The sequence below is a fragment of the Pleurodeles waltl genome, chromosome 11 (assembly GCF_031143425.1).
Source record: "Pleurodeles waltl isolate 20211129_DDA chromosome 11, aPleWal1.hap1.20221129, whole genome shotgun sequence".
NCBI lineage: Eukaryota > Metazoa > Chordata > Amphibia > Caudata > Salamandridae > Pleurodeles > Pleurodeles waltl.
Window position 1 is genome coordinate 604118175 of NC_090450.1, and position 15662 is coordinate 604133836.

The window sequence follows — 15662 nt, forward strand, 5'->3', positions numbered from 1 at the left end:
CATCTTTGCAATTCTTGATTTCAAGGTAACATTCATCAGTTCCATCAGTCCTGATGCTTCAGGGCGATAACTACAATGCAACATTTGCTCGATGTTTAGTGCTGCTATATATATTTAGTCACCTCGTTATTGAAGTGAGTTCCCCTAAATGATTCTAAAGAGATCGGAAACCCGATATGTGGTATCAACTCTCTAAGTAACAACTTTGCTACTGTGAGACTGTCATTTCGTCTAGTAGGGTATGCTTCAATCCAGTGACTAAAAACACACACAATCACCAACACATACTTCAAACCCCCATACGCAGGCATCTCAATGAAATCCAATTGCATTCTACTGAATGTACCTTCTGCTCTTCCAATGTGGCTCAAATTCACCACTTTCCCTTTTCCCACATTTAGTTGCTTACAAATTATATAGCGATGACATACTGCCTCTGCTGCCTGTCTGAACTTAAGGTTAAACCAGTCAATTTTGAACAATCTAACCATGGCATCTCTCCCAATATGTGCCTGGCAATGATAATACCTGGCCATTTGGGACAATAAACTATTTGGCAGGACCACCTGACCCTCCTCAGAAACCCATATTTCATCAGGTCGTTAAACACATTTCAATTTAACCGAAAGACATTTCTCTTCCTTGTCAACATTACTTTGCTATGTTTTCAACTCTTCCAGAGTACCGATCACTTTTAATGCAAAACTTGTACATGTACCATCTTCTTCTGACATTAGTTCCCACTTGTCTTTGAACGATATACAGTTCAATGCGCAAAAACTTGCAACTTGATCTGCATATCCATTTCCAAGTGAGATGTAATCTTGTGCCTTTTGATGTGCACTGCATTTCACCACAACAATCTCTTCAGGTAACTGTATTGCATACAACAACTCCTTTATCTTGTCGCCATTTCTTACTGGTGTGCCAGTAGAGGTCAGGAAACCTATTTGTGACCAAAATTGACCAAAATCATGAACAATTCCACAACCATATTGGCTGTCAGTATAGATTGTGACTCTCAGTCTTGCAGAAACATGACACGTTCTAGTAAGAGCCACAAATTCTGCTACTTGTGCAGGTTATACACCTCGAAGCCAGGAAGCTTCTAATGTACCTGCGATTGTGCATACAGCATATCCTGCTCTCAAAGTCCCTGCACCATCTCTGAGACATGAGCCATCAATAAAGACAATTTGATCACGTTCTTCCAATTGAGTATCTCTGATGTCAGGCCTTGGTTTTGTACACAGTTCAGTTACCTCAAGAAAATCATGCTCCATATCTTCCTCTTTTTCAATTTCAACAGTATCACTTGGAAGTAATGTTGCCGGGTTAAACACTGCACATCTTTTCAATGTTACATTTGGAGCACCTATTATGCTCGTCTCATACCTTGCCAATCTTGCATAAGTCAAGTACTGTTTTTTCATCCTTGTCAGTAAAATCTCAATAGAGTGAGGAACCATTACCGTAAAAGCGTATCCCATCACTACTCCCTCACATTGAGAAAGGCTTTGACCAACTGCGGCAACTGCCCGCAAACAGCCTGGTAAAGCTGCTGCGACTGGGTTCAAGGTAGCTGAAAAATAGGCTATTGGGCGATAAGCACCTCCATGGACCTGTGTCAAAACAGACAAAAAACAAGCATTACGTTCATGACAAAACAATGTGAATGGCTTTGTGTAGTCAGACATTCCCAATGCTGGAGCTCTGCACAAACTCTCCCTCAACTCAGTAAATGCTCTCATCTGATCCTCATCTGAAGTTATGAGATCTGTAACATCTTTGTGTGTCAGCTTCTGCAATGGTTTGGCAATCTCAGCAAAATTTGGAATCCACTGACAACAATAACCTACCATTCCCAGAAACATTCTGACATCTCTGTGTGAAGTTGGAGGACTTCTCTGCAGTATCATTGTAATCCTCTCTCTGGAGATTCTCCTTGACCCCTTCTCAATCTGGTGTCCCAGGTATTTCACTGACTTCTGACAGTACTGCAATTTCAAAGGTGACACTTTGGTGGTCATTCTGACCCTGGCGGTCTTTGACCGCCAGGGCGGAGGACCGCGGGAGCACCGCCGACAGGCCGGCGGTGCTCCAATGGGGATTCCGACCGCGGCGGTAATGCCGCGGTCGGACCGGCACCACTGGCGGGGTCCCACCAGTGTACCGCCGCCCCATTGAATCCTCCGCGGCGGCGCAGCTTGCTGCACCGCCGCAGGGATTCCGACCCCCCCTACCGCCATCCAGATCCCAGCGGTCGGACCGCCGGGATCCGGATGGCGGTAGGGGGGGTCGCGGGGCCCCTGGGGGCCCCTGCAGTGCCCATGCCACTGGCATGGGCATTGCAGGGGCCCCCGTAAGAGGGCCCCTACATGTATTTCACTGTCTGCTGCGCAGACAGTGAAATACGCGACGGGTGCAACTGCACCCGTCGCACAGCTTCCACTCCGCCGGCTCGATTCCGAGCCGGCTTCATCGTGGAAGCCTCTTTCCCGCTGGGCTGGCGGGCGGTCTGAAGGCGACCGCCCGCCAGCCCAGCGGGAAAGTCAGAATTACCGCCGCGGTCTTTCGACCGCGGAACGGTAATCTGGCGGCGGGACTTTGGCGGGCGGCCTCCGCCGCCCGCCAAGGTCAGAATGAGGGCCTTTATGTCCAATTTTTCCTAAATGATTTAACAGGGCAATCGAGTCATATTTACACTCGTCCCTTGTCCTGGACGAAATCAGCAAGTCATCAATGTACTGTACTAGAGTCGATCAGTACAGTAGTTCCAATGACTCCAAATTCTTTTTCAGGATCAGACTGAACAGAGACGGTGACTCAGTATACCCTTGTTGAAGCCTGCACCAGCTGTAGACTCTGTCTAGGAATTTGAAACTAAAAAGAAACTGACTATCCTCATGAAGAGGCACAGAAAAGAAAGCTTGTGACGAGTCAACCACTGTGAACCACTCAGAACTGCAAGGAATCTGAAACAGTATCACTGCTGGTTTCGGCACTACAGGACAACACTTCACCACCATGTCATTCACTTTTCGCAAGTCCTGCACAATGCGCATTTTCCCACATGGCTTCTTTAAGCCCATTATCAGTGAATTACATGGACTGCTCCTCACTTCTTTCAAAACTCATTGTTTCAGAAAATCTTCAGTTATCTGTGCCACCTTCATCAGAACATCTTGTACCATGTTATACTGTGGAAGCTGCGGAAACACTACATTCAGCTTCAAAGTGATTTTAATCACTCCACTCCCTTGATTAAGCCCACTTCTATACCTGTCAGGTCCCACACATTTTCCTGTACTGTTCCCTGCAAGTCTGCATGTAATTCATTCACAGAAAACATCGGGAAAAACTAAATTGATGGGTACTCTTCATTAACGCTTTCATTCTCAGTTTCAGGTGCCTGTTCTTCCTCTTCATCGCTATTTGTCTGAACCTCTATTCCAGCAATCAAATAACTAATTGAACCTTTAGTCGTACACAATAAGTCCCCCCTCAGTAGGGATACTGGACTTGAGTCACAGGCTACAAACATATGCAGTCCCTGGAAGTTGCCAATCTCAACCTGTACTGGATCTGTGATCGGATTTGTCAACTGTCTGATTGCTATTCCTACAACTTGAACTGTTCTACCTGAATGAGGTAAGTTCGGAACTTCTGTACTTCTCACTGTAGAGGGTGTAGCTCCTGTGTCCACTAAGAATGAGACTCTGTGACCCATCACCTTTCCCGTCACAAAAGGTCCTCTCTGATCTACCTCTAAGGATGCTGCAAGCATACATGGCTCTTCATCGGAACTAATACTCATCCATTCATCGTTTATTTCATTCTCACTATGTAACGGGAATTGGTGCACTGTGTCATTACTTCTGTCTTGTCTCTGACCTGTGACCTGTGGAGTAAGCATCATCTGTTGCTGTTCCATCGGGGCTTGAAGAATCTAAATTTGCTGTCTAGGTACCATAGGAACCTGCTGCTGCATTGGTTGTAACTGTGTCAGTTGTGTACACAGCATTTGCACCTGCTGCATAGGTTGAAAATTCTGCACTTGGTTCTGAATGTTCGGATTAAGTCGTCTCATTCTAGAGACTTTCACAGTTTGAAATGTATAGACATCACTACCTTGCTGAACAACACCATCCTGCACTATCAATGGACACTCCCACCTCCAGTGTCCCACGTTTCCGCACAGATGACATGGTAACATAGTATTCATCCCCTGCACATCATTTTGAACCACTACAGTACTCAAATCCGGACCGAGATTCATATTGACTCCACAACCCCTACCTCTCATCTGAGGTTGGAACATGACAGTTCCCTGCTGCTGTAGTATCTGTTGCACTAAAGCTCTCTGCACTCCTATCTGAGCTGCCTTCATTTGCATCACCATTGCTTTCTCCTTCAGCTTTTTCTGCTTAAATTCAATCTCATCACTGCAGTATTTTGCATACTGCAATACCTCATCAATCAGCTTTGCTTGCCAGCAAATCAAATGACTTTTAATCATCTGCCCTATTTCTGGTCTCAATCCTTCGATGAACCTGAACACAAAGTGCAACATGTATTTCGGCTCAATTGCTTCTTTACCACTGTACTCCTTAAACACTTTCAACAATCTCTCATAATAGGTATGTATTGACTCTTTTGCCTCCCGCACTGTCCTATCAATCCTTTGCCAGTCAATATTTTTAGGCGAGATTCTCATCTTCAGAAACTCAATCACCTTATAGTAATGCTTCATCTCTTCAGGTGATGGTGCACCTGTAACTCTATCCCTTTCCGGTTCACTTGTCGGCCAATCCACTGCTCTTTTGCACTCAACCCATAAGTCAGCTGGAACCACTATTTCCAACAAGGTATTCAGGTCTTCACATAAGCATTTAGAAAGCTTCACATATCTATCTGTCTGCTGGTACCACTCAACTGTTTTTTCTCTCAGTTTTGGATAATCATTTGTGAATGACAGAATATCACTCCTGTGCCATGGAACATGAAAAAACTGCCCTCCTGGAATTTCCCTCATCGGTAAGATTTTTTGCTGGATCCTTTTCTGAGCACTTTCAGACCCTTCTTGTGATTCTCCTTTTCGCTTCTCCTTCTTCTTTGCCCATTTGCCTTCCCACTTCTCTAATGCTCCTCAAATCTGAGCACTCTGCAATAATTCCTTAAGGTGCGCCTTCATTCCTGCTGACCTCATATACTCAAAATCCTTTGCCTTGAAGTCTAACCTGTATCTTCGTTTCAAATGCTTTGTTTTCTCAATTTCTATGTCATGCTTATCTGCCAGGTCTGCCAATTTCTGGTGAATCTTGCCCACTTCTCTCGTAATCCTCGCACACAAATACCTCAGCTCTTCTTCTGTATAGGATTCTAACCTATTCACTCCCATCATCCCTTCAACTAGCTCAATTATTTTTGTAGTCAGCCTTACATGCTTTATCTGCTCTTCCCCCTTGGGAGTGTTTCAAGGTGTATTCAAACTGTCCAAGCACTCATTCAATTGCTGCGTTGTCCATCCATGTAATGAAATATTACTCGCATTCGGCTTTAGCACCTGTTGTACCACTGCACCTGAAGTTTTTGGTGTCAAAAGCTTCAGACTCTGACTTGCACTCGGGTCATTTACCGCATCTGGAAGCGCAACAAGTGGACTAAGATCCATTAGTGGTCTAGATCCCTCAAAGGTCTGACTCATGGACGATATCACCTGCACATGACCACTCACGCCCCTCCTCACGAGACTCTGTGACATTTTACCCTGTTCTCCTGCAATTGTTTTCTTTTGCACAACTAATGGTACCACTGGATCAACAGTAAGCGGCAGCGATATTGCATCTGGTGCTGCTCTGACACTCGTATTGTGTGGAATAATTACTCCCATGTTCTGAGTCATCACTGGTGTCACATCTGACTGTGTCCTTGTCATGGGGCGTGAACTTCCGCAAACCGTGTGTGTGTGCCTGAGGCAACAACATTGGAGTCGGCTCAGTCTGAACTAGCATTGGCCTCGGAATCACTTGCTCCGGCGACATCACTAACTTTGAAGTTGTCTCAAGAACTGGTGCATCTGGATACATTCTCTGTATCAATGGTGGATACATTTGCGCCTGGACCACCAAAGTAGTCACTGCATTAGAAGTACTCTGCACTATCCCTTGAATCTGTCCAATATCTGTCTGCACTGGTCCCACTGTTCCCGTCACTTGTGCTGGAGCAGTTGAAACAGAACTAGTACTTGGACCCCCATCATGTGCTGTATATGGCAGAGGTCAATCCCTCATTATCTGTGCAATAAGATCCTCAACATCTGAATCTTCTTCATCTACATAAGTGTTTTTCTTCTTCTTATCTCTTGAACCCTTTTCACTTTTGTCATCATCCTCTTTTTCATCTGACTCATCTTCCTCTGCAATAGCAGGAAACAACTTAACACCCTGTAACGTTGTCATTCTCCACTTCTTCTGTTCCCAATCCGACATTTCTTCTGCCAAGGATTTCTCTACCTTCCTTATTCTCCTTTGTAATGTCATCTCTTGCTGCTTTCTGGCTACGAGTTCCTAAACCGCTAAAGCCTCAATCTGTGCCGGTATCGGAAGTGGCTTTGTCCCATATAATGTCATTCGCAACTGATCCAAAATTCTCAAATTAAACGTTCCATGCTCTGGGGGCGCTAAAGCTCCCTGTTTCTCTGTCAACTTGCACCACTGCTTTAACCAAAGACATAGTGCAACACCTCAGTCCTCCATCACAATAAATGCCAGAGAATTTTCCGGTATGGTCGGCTCCCCAACTGTCACCTTAATGTCAGAATCTCCCTTCATGGCATTTCTGAACGCTTTGAAAAACTTAATTTTGTTATCTTTTGTGTATTCGATTCAATAAGAAAATGACTTTTACTCTCAAGATTCCTTTCACCCGCTTACTCAACCAATTGCCTCTTACGGATGGCTGCCAATCCACTTGCGACTCTTCTCACTAACCAACCAAACCCAGCATGGCTCACTCTGATGTCACACTCACACACTGCGGCACACAAAGTCTTGCGGCTTGTCCTCCTAATCTTCAACTTACACTGAACTAATGCAAAATTATTGCGAGCACTATCCAAAAACCAATAACCAAAACAAACCTGCTGGTTTACTACAGGGAAGGTGCACAATCGCTTCAGAGACCTTACGGATTTTCACTAATGACCTTTGGCTCATGTAGCTATTCCTCTTTCCCAGTCGCCCATATTCGCAAGCAAAATTCAACCCACAAATTTAACTCTCAACTGATCAATGGGTATGCCCTGGTGCACATAGGACTCACTGAATCTCAGTCTAAAATTTCCCTTACTCACTTAACTTACACACCTACGAAACTAGACAGGTTACAACATATAACCAAGTGTCTCCTACACTTGTCAATATAATCTGGAGTCTTAGACCATGCAGGGACCGTAAATCACCAAAAACCACGTGGAAACATTTTGAGCACAAAGCGCCACACAGATATGAAGTTCGACGACTTCACTACTCTCATACTGCGGAGTACGCACACTCCTACTATACCTCAACTGGACTACACAAACTCCCTACTTTCCACACATACATCACAATTCACCTGCGATTTGCATAAGCCTTTGAAAGCTAAACCTACCAGTTTCACACAATCACAAAGACACCGAGAACACACCCATCTTTACTAGCGGGATCCAGGATCTGGGAAAGTCATTTCTGGGATTAAGGTGACATCATCTTTGCAACAATTGCCATTTCAGAAAAATAAAATTAAAACCTCATAAAAATGAACAACTAACCCTAATTTAAACTATCACCATAACCATTGGTCACCACATAACAAGTTCTCCAAGGAAACAAACCATCAAGCTGCTACCAGAAACTGCAAGCGTGCCTTGTCCTTAGTAAGTAAATTTACAAGGGGACGCATATAGGCTGATGAACCTTTTGGCTCGCATGGAGTATGCCAGCTATGTAGTAATCGATGAACATCAATTATCAATGTAATCAATCAGCAACCACTAAGAGAATCATTAAGCATGAAACAATAAATCAACATTTCATGAATAACCACAACTCAATTATACGGTTTATCAATTTTATTTCCCTATTAGTTACAATACTAAGTCATCAGGTGAAATCAAACTTTATTCAATCAACTCAGAATTAGTGCATTAATGACCACCAATAACATAATCTAATCAGAACTTGAGAAAACATATGCTTGAATGCTTCAGTTTAAGCCAACAAAGATGAATATAACACCATTAATAGCAGAGTTCAGCAATCAGTCCGTCAATCATTTGTCACTGTCAATGTCACCCAAGGGACCCTTACCTAACCCAGATTAGCATTTAGTATGTGGAACTTCAGGCGAAGACTAGCTAGAGAAAACTATAAAACAGCGCAGTTGGTACCTAGAAAGAAAGGCATAAAAGGTAATCAGTCACATTGTGATAGCTACCTATTCACGAAATGGATCAGCATCAAAGTCAGTCTTTGTCTTCAGGTCATCAATCGATCAGTAATGCATCAGGCTCTCAAGAGCATGAACCTCATGACATAATCTCGAATCACATCTGGCATCAGCCTTTGACCCCTCGCATCTGAAGTTTTAGTCCTTTGTCATGACTTTTTATTAGAGTTTTTCAATCCATCCCCCTAATTCCTAATTGGTCAGTCAATCAGTAGATATGACTATAACCTATAATATTACATTTACAAATATATGAGTTCCAATATTTCTCCATCCCCAATTAGTTGAGTGGTTCGCTGTACGATGCCCTCATCATCCGGCTCATCAGGTATCGAAAATGTTGCATGTTCTTCTCCAGTGAGTACTTCCATTGTTCGAGTCCTGGGAAAGTACATCTCGTCTATTCTTCACATAATTGTTTCAATTTGATTCCATCATCTCCTGTCTGTCCGAACATTGCAGAAAATTCTAGCTAAGCAAACTTTAACACAGGGTGGTTCAAGCTCAATTTACCTTTTCAACTTCTCTCCAGCATGTTCTAATAATTCAGCTTCTGCATGAGGCCTGGTAAAATGAATCCACAACTTCGGCTAAGTTAATTTTACAATATAATGCAAAGCATAGGTTATACATCTTAATATTACATATTACTACGTTATTCTTATGCATTTTCATTATTTCACACATTTTTAGTTCTTTTAGTACAAGTTCGTATAAGTGGCTGACATACCCCATGGGCACATTTTTAAACATGCACATTACTTTTTCTCTACAATTGATTTCTCTATGAACTTTTATAAACCATAACATATAAGCATTTTTAAATAATTTCTAATGAGCATATCTGCGTCAACAGTGGCACAAGGACAACGCAAAATCTTGATACATTTGGCAATGTGTTCTTACAAATGATGCTATCCGGTTTTGAAGTATGTTTGTATTACACAAGCTCAGTAAGGACTGTAGATGGTATTAAGGTAGTAATGTATGTCAATTCAATCAAAAATCATGCATTTGTTAATGGTGCATGTTACATTTTAATGCACAGTTGTGAAAAGCTTTATCTCCTGCACTTTTTAATGTAATGTATACAACTTACTTACGCTGCTTTACCGAAATGAGAGGCATAACAACTTTAGAATATAACAGTTGCACTTTTCCCTATTATTTCCCTTTTTCCACCATGCAGCTATATATTACGTTTTTCAGTGCAAACTGAAAAAGAGACACCTTGTGTTGTACGACATAAATCTTCTAATTTTAATTAGTCATATGATGTCTGTAATGCTTCCACATTTCAGCTGTACCATCATGTTCCACCAGCTAAGGACATTTTTTTTATATATGCTGGACAGCTTTTGCAAACACGTCCAAGAGTACGTCACTAGATGGGAGTCCTGATTTAGAGTTTGGACGACTGGGTATTTATTCACAAGCATAGTGGAGTTCCCTGTCTGCCAAATCTTCCGTCACCAGAAAACGTACTTCAATAGCCCCCTGAAGTATGGAGCATGTCAATAATGGCCTGTTTAGAGTATATGGTTTGACGTCCCTTTTAGGCCTTGTCTGCAGGCAGCGCACATGCATTGTTGCTTGGCAACAATCTACCACGCATTAGCAAAAACAAATATTAAAAGGGGCTCTTACCGCTCTCATTTCTTCACACTCCTGCTTGGTGATGATCTATTGTTCTTTAAAAAAAAACTCTGAGAAGGGACTTTTAGCTTTCCCATTATTTACCACTGAGTGGCTTTTTCGTCACTCTCAGTTCGTTGCTCCTCCTTGGTGAGTGTGTGCAGACATCACTTCCTCTTCGTGTGTGTTCGTCCTTCTGATGGAGTATGGACCAAGAACTAAGTAATGTCTTTATTGGTGTCCTTCTTTTCCTCGCACTTGCACTGAGGTATTTTTTTCTGTTTTTACCCCTCGTTGGTGCTTCCTTAGTCGTTAGCTTGCACTGTTGTTGGATAGTTTTTCTTGACCTCCTGTATTATGTGGTTTGTTGCATGCTCATCTCCCTATTTTGCGTTGTTTGTTTCTTGTCCCCTTGCATTTTGTTATTTGCGTTCCATCTTGTATTATTGGCTGCTTATATCGGCGCCCTGTATTCTTTGTTGCTTCTTTAAGCATTTGCCTAAGACAAAATTATGAAACAGTAAATGTAGGTATTCAAGATGAATGCTGTTCAGCATTGTAAACAGGAGCAAAGCCATCAATGATGCAGCAAGTGCAGTGCACCGTAGCGCTGTTGTGTACGGCCCTCATCACCTGTTTTCTTGCATGCAATAGGGCCCATAGAACTGTTGCTACTATTCTGAATAGGAACATGTTTTGTAATATTTTTCTGCATTAGAAAGCAAATTTCAGAGGTGGTTTTCATGAAAGAAGTTGCAAAGTTTGATAAAAGACCCCCTTTTCAAGCTAAGAACACTGATATAGGATTACTGTACCATCCTCCCTTGAGTCTGCTGAAATATCTGAAAGAGTTATAGGCTCCAGGAGTACCTTCCTGATAGTCTGTGGTAACAGGTTTCAGACCGGCCCTGCTTGAGATCCCTGCTGAGAGGGCTCTCAGCAGAAAAAAGGGTGCCCTCTCAGTAGGCAGCAATCTTCTGCGTTATAAACCTCACCAAACATCCCCTTCAAGGTGCAAAATCACACAACCATAAAAGTGTCAGCGGCTAGATTGAAATGTTTGGGCAGGAGGGCCTCTGCTCATCCCCATGGGAGACAGTAGGGATTTTGAGGCAGCATAGGGTCAGCGGTTACGGTGTTGTATATCATACAGGCGTGAGAGTGCTATTTCAAAACATATAGCTCAGCATTGCAATCCGCTTAGGAAAAATATAGATTGGCACATGCTACGTCCGCATGGGTTTTGCAAGGGCGATAATGTGGTGGTTGTCAACTGTATTAGGCAGTGTAGGCTCTGAAACATTTTTTTACGAGCTGAAGGATATCTCTTTCCGTGTGATTGAGGGATCGGAAGCATGCAATCCCTCAGACATCAGTTTCTTTTTTAACACATGAATGTGTACCTATAGACATTCTGCTATTGATAGTAATAAAATATATTGCTTAATTAGTATAGAAAGTATTCCCACAGGCAAAAATGTTTCTCTTTAGAGTCTGTTTCTGAAGCTGTTCCCTGAACCTGTCAGACTCTGGTACCACCTTTTCTAGTGTCAATTTATGACTATACAGTGGTGCAATGATCTATTGTTACTGTCTTTGTAGTAGCACTTTTTCTCTCAAATTTCAGCCATTCTGCACAACAGTTTTTCTGCTGTACAACAAAGATAAACAAAACATTGACAAAGCCAATGGCTCGTAAGTAGGCAAGACCTATTGGCTTTGTCATTGCTTGTTTTGTATGTCACTAGTTCTAGAGAGAACAAGGTGGTTATGGACAGAAAATAAAAATAATGACCCCCCACCACTTCATAGGAGAAGATTTACTCCAGATTTCGAATTTTGTTTCTGAAAAACAAAAAAGTTTGGCACATGTCCATCTGGAACATGGCAGAGGCATACCAGACTTTTTGTTTCTTCCCAGGTGCCGCTTTGATTGTGGCTCCTGGGAAGGCACAAACATCATCACAAGGCAGGTGGTGATCACTTAGTTACCAACTATCCTTGAAAAGTACTTTTAAAAGTTGAAGAAAAACAATTTATCAATCTTCTCACACAGAAACATCTACACACACAAATGGTGGCAAAGACAAGGGGAGGAACAATTAAAAATGTCTGGCTACATGGGTCAGGGCTCCTGGTGTTAGGCCTGGAATCACATAAAAGATTTCCATCACGTGTTGCCCAGTTGTGTTCCCTTGTACCCTGGTTAATACCTTAATTTGCAGCTAAAGCTTCGAGTGCTGGCTCCACTGGCCTCCCTATACATTTGGTGTGTTTCTTTCTTAAATGGCAAAGTCTCATAGGTTTGCGGGATCAAGTGACCCAGCGGCCATCTTGTTTAGGTCAGTTGTAAGTACAACACCCCAGGCATGTGGTTCTTTCTTGGCTTCAGAGCTAGAAGCCAGGACCAGAGCTCTCAACAACTCAGAGTAGGAAACAGGAAGGACTCTTACCTGCGTCTTGTCCAAGCGTATAATAATCTCCCTGCTGCCCTTCTAAAAGGATAAGGCTAGTGATTTTTTTTTTAACTGAGTTTTCCCAAGCTAGACTTATTTTATTTGTTACCAACATCGAACTTTGGAAACATTAATTAAGGTAATTAGGTAACGTTAATTAAGGAAAAGAGGTAGACTCTCAAATGTCAGAGACTTACAGAAATAGGCATCTTCCAGACAGAAGGGAAAAGAAAGTTTGTTGTGAGCTTTGAGACTTTTAGGAACTTTTTCCCATGCATGCTGCATTGCTTGATACCTTCAAACTCTCTCCTTGAAAACGTCTTTATCCAGATTGATACCTAGAGAAGATAAAAACAAAAAACTCAGTGAGGGAATGTTAATGTGAAAGGATCATGTATAGAAGGATTGCATACTTCTTTAGGAGTATTTTTTTAGTATCCCAAACAACACAGAGCATGCCTATGATGAATCACTAATTCAGCTCCAGGAAGGATAGTTCCTGCACCTTGCTATCCTGGAAGAACAAGAAGCGAAGTTTGTCAAGGCCACTCGCATTTCTCTTTTCTATCATCCCACCCCCCCTTCCCCTAAGCAACATCATCCGGTTTCCATCACTAATAGTACTTTGAAAGTTGTTCCAGAAGGGACAGCGTGGTGTATTGTTGCCCTTGCAGAAAATCCTAATTTGCATGTTCGTGGCAATACTAAAACATGGAGCCACCCTTCTCCTAGCCACCAAAAGGCATATACAGGCAAAACAAAACCTACATTTGGCATAAATACAAGTCCATTCACAAGAACCTATAGTAACAAAAAAATATCATTAGCTCACAAGCAATGAGAATATGAAAAAAACATAAAAAAACTATCCAAACCCTACAGCAGACTAGGACCCAAAATGTGAAGCGCATCAGAGTATGAAAACAAATCTGAGACACAACTCATAAAAACAAAACGAAAACGAACAGAATTATTACCCTCAGGCCTCTACCATCCAAAATAGTCCATTATCCCTCAATCTCTTGCACAAATATTTTGCAAAAGAACTTCACTGACCTTACTTGATGTTTCAAAAAAGTAAAGATACCAACGTCCAAAGGTGGATGATGAAGGTGAGATTGCAGACGAAGGAAGAGTGATGCTTTCCCTCAGAAATCCAAATTCTAAATGAACTAAAGGCTGGATAAAGTACAGAGAGGAGTCTTCAAGACAGAAAGAGGAAGTTGATACTGTGTGTTCAGCAGCCTTACACACTATAGCATTTCCTCTATGTAACACAACAATAGATGCATTCTGCTACCAAAACGTACCTTAACAAACCGCTCAGGGAAAAAAGTTAACACAAAATGATGTTTTTCAGGTCATTTTATTGGTGCCAGAGTTAATAAAATACTGCTCGTGCTTGATTCACTGGGGCTGTTGGCAATAGGATCTTTTTCCTGAATGGAGATCTTGTTTAAGTTAGGCACCATAATGTTGTTATGCTGGTCTTCAAGCATAATGTTTCTACGTAAAAAATGATTCGATCCTGCTTGTGTAATTAAAATATGCCTGCGGCTTAATAGTACCTTTGACTAGGGAACATCAGCAAATATTACTTCACAGGCTAAAATAAATAAGCATTTAGGACACAACCCTAAATTGCATTTAATCCTACCTCACAAGCAGAACACAGGTTGTGACCTTGTTGTCATTCCACCAAAGTTTCTGTGGTTTCTAATTGTTTCTTCAATGCAGACATATGGACTGTCCAATTGAGTGCAGGCAAAGGAAAGATGAACAATACAAAACACCATAAATACAGCTCATCAAAAACTGACATTCTGACCTGGGAACAATGAAAAACATATTAATCCACCACACCATGGTCTAAGAAGATTGGCTTTCCCACTAAGACATTAATAGAATTATAGAATTTGGGGTTGATTGTGGATTTATGATTGTGGATTATGATAGTCACTCTAATGCCATTTCGTTAGTGTGACAAAATCCACTTTCAACATTTTGAGAGCACAAAATTTCTCTCCTTACTTGAGTTACCCATATAGTTTGTAGGCCTTATCAGTCTTAGTGCAAACGGCATTGACTATGCCAGGGGACTCTACTTTTGCCTTGTACAGCATTTAGTCAGCAAACGTCAACAAATACTGAGAGCTACTGCCAAACTTTTTCTTAACCTGAACAGACACAGCCTTATTACTTATTTCTCTAAGGGCATGAACTGGCTACCTCTCACAACAAGAATCTCTTTCAAATCCCTGTGCATGCCCTACTGAGCAAACCATCGTACAACATCAATTTTTAAAGTCCCAAATTAGCCTTTGCATCCAAAGGAGGAACCTCAGATCACCATTGCTGATTACTGCTCCCTTCAAATAAACCTACATAGTTAGAAGTTATTTCTTGATACAAGCTTGTTAACCATCTAACATCCTGCCAAAGATGATAGTAATCTGGGTTCAACGAGCTATTTTATACCAGCAGGATTAACTACATTCTTGTTGACCTCAGGCTGTAGCCCTTCATCATCGATGTGAGTGCCCACAAAGTGAAAGCGGCTACAATCTCCTATGAGACACTGCATTGCACTATGGATGTTACAGTCACTCCTGACATGCATTACCTCAAGTGGCGACAGATGGTAAATCACCCAGGCTTTCTGACTACTCTTTCTGCTGCCATCAAGGCTGCTTTGCAGGTCTTTCAGATGGAGGACCTGTCCTCTTGTGAGATCGATTAGCCTCCCTGAGGCCTTTTTCAAATGCATTGCAGGGCACTTGATACTCCTGTTTATACCGTTAGGGCGTACTGTTCACATAGGTAATCCTTGGTTCAACAAAGGGTTCAGGAGAGCGCAGCATTCCCTTGCTGGTGCAATCCACACCACAGATCCTACCAAAGTCTCACCTGCCAAATATGCTTATAAAGCAATGATAACTCTTGCCAAGACAGACTAGGGCTCTCAGAGGTGGAATGCCTTGTATGATGCCTGCTTGGAGAAAGGCTCCTTATTGTTCTGGTAGCTTCTACCATGCAACAGCGCTACAGTCCCTGTGGAACCTGCAAACAACATTGCTCCTG